Here is a 2,609-nt window from a genome sequence, read left to right on the forward strand (position 1 = left end):
TCAATCTGACAAGTCAAGTTTTCAAAGCTAAGGTGATTTAAACGCGTATTTATTCTACGGCCAGAATATAAAACTGACACAGGGAATACCTAACACCAATTTACAATTGGTGGTGATATTTGCATGATCTATGTTAGAAGTGTGCAATTTTTTTTAAGTGTTAACGAAAATTAAATGATCGTTATTAATAGGTTTATATTACAAATTATTGGAATTTTTAAATGATTAAATTTGAAAGATATAAGTTGGAAATGTAGATAAGAATAGGTACAATTTTTATTTTGAATCACTTTGAGTAAACAAATTTCACAAGTATTTTCGGAATTATAGTTCTATGATGAATGAATTGAATGAATCGTATAGAAAATCATTTCGTTTCCATATCTCTGATTCAATTTCTAAGTACCCAAATTCATCTTCCAAGGCCTCTACATCGAAATGTGGTATGAAGAAACAACAAACGACATGCCATTATGTTCAGAGAATTATGACAAATTACATAAAAAAATATGAATACAAGGTGATTCATTCAAAAACCAAATAACATGACATTTTCATAACAATCAAAAAAATTAGAAACAATTGATAATGTGTCGAAACGTGACTGAAATTTACTATAGGTACACTAGATTGAGGAAATGTGTAATATATAGAGTGTTCTCTTCCGTGGATTCTTCTGGTTTGCACTAAACTGAAGTTCAAGCTGATAGAAATATGATCTTAGTTATTGTATTATTCTGAAAGTTCCTTCTTAACTGTTTCTATCTGTTCATTACAATTCCAAAAAAAACCGCTGCTTATATCATTTCAGTCAACCAATATATGAATTTGAACCCCTTGGTACAATTTATGAGAGGAATCGATAGGATAAAAATCAATATTGTCTACTGATCATATTTGTTGAAAATGAGTCAGAATGAAAGATAACATAATTATGTAGAGCGAATTTTTTTTTAATTATCTACTTATCCTTGAGAAAATTTTACTCACGGTTCTGAGTCTGGAATTACACTGAATATCAGAAAATCTTCATCTACCAATTTCAGATACACTTCGCCCATCATTAAAAAATAAACATTGCCAGTGAGACTGCTAACATTTAGTACCTACCCAAGCCTCTTTCCACTACTATTGGAAACCACAACACTAGTCAAAACATATCTAGGAACATTGTAATTTCACGTATTAAATGGGAAAGAGAGTTCACATCAAGATATTTTGACGTCGAAACAATCTATATAATTTAAGATTTATTTTTGAGGAAGAAATACAAATGAATAATAATGACGATATATACAGGGTGTATCAAATTCGATCCTCACGGAATCTCGGAAACTATGAGAGATACGAAGATGGTTAAATTGGTGTAAAGTTGCGCATTCACCTGACTAACGATATACCGTTGAGAAAGTTCTGAAATTTCGAGTAGATACAGATATTTCCGTAAAAACGGAAATTTCGGAAAATGGTTTTTATTTTTTCCTGACCTCATTTTTCAAAGATTCGAAAATGAATTGCACTTCCACATTGCCACTTTTTCCCTGCTACATAATGGGTTTTCAGATTTGCTATTCGACGTTTCGTCTTCCGGCCACCATCATCAATTTTATTTTATCTTATGGACGCTATATTGGATTGTTCCTGTTCTGAATAGAACCAGATTTTACCTTTTCAATGATTTATCATGAGTTATAATTTTTTTAGAAGTATAGGAGAATTTGAAAAATTCATTCCTATCATAATAGGCTTTGACTTTGATGTTTCTAAATTTGACTTTCAATTTGTTACACTTAATGACATTTTGTTATTGTACAAGTCATTGCATTTTTGGCGAAAAATGGCTTCAACGAAAAGAAAAGAGATAGGATACAAATTTATTACAAATACAATAGAAATAGTGTTAGGTCATCGGAAATGTATTTGAACTTGTATCCCGAAAGACGACAACCATTTTGAACTATGTTCAAATTATTGTATCAAAATATCACAGAGTTTGGTTTATTTGAAAAGCCAAGGAAAAAATACGAAGACAGAATGGACCAGGAAATTGAAGAGAGTGTATGAGGTAAGGTAGTCCTTTTCAATAAAAATCAATAATTTGCAGATAAACATGAACCCGGGGAAATTCACGCATCAAATTTCCTTCGAAATAAATATTTGTCATACAAGTGCTTGGAGACATCTCGAAAAAGCGGTTTGAAATGTTACAAAATACACATATCTCAAAAATTGCATCCAGGTGATCCCGAAAGGCGATTAAAACTTTGTAATTGGTTAATAAGAAGACCAGATTTTCCTGTTTTCCTGGAAAATGTAATTTGGACAGATGAAAGCACTTTCACGAATTGTAGGATATTCAACCGGAATAACGAACACATTTGGAGCATAAACAACCCCAGGCAGTTCCGAGAAATTCGACCTCAAGTGTGATTCAATATTAACGTGTTATAAAAAAGTAACAGTTCATTATGAATTTTTTATCAGAAGAATCAATAAAAATAATTCCGAAATCATTTGACTATTGATTTTATAATAAAATAAAAAAAACCTGTTTCTACAATCCCATCAGAGTGAAAATAAGTACCTACTATCTTGAAAATTTTGAAATA

This window comes from Leptinotarsa decemlineata, unplaced genomic scaffold (assembly GCF_025532065.1).
Source record: "Leptinotarsa decemlineata unplaced genomic scaffold, Ldec_3_MD MMD2_tig00000133_RagTag_RagTag, whole genome shotgun sequence".
Classification (NCBI taxonomy): Eukaryota; Metazoa; Arthropoda; class Insecta; order Coleoptera; family Chrysomelidae; genus Leptinotarsa; species Leptinotarsa decemlineata.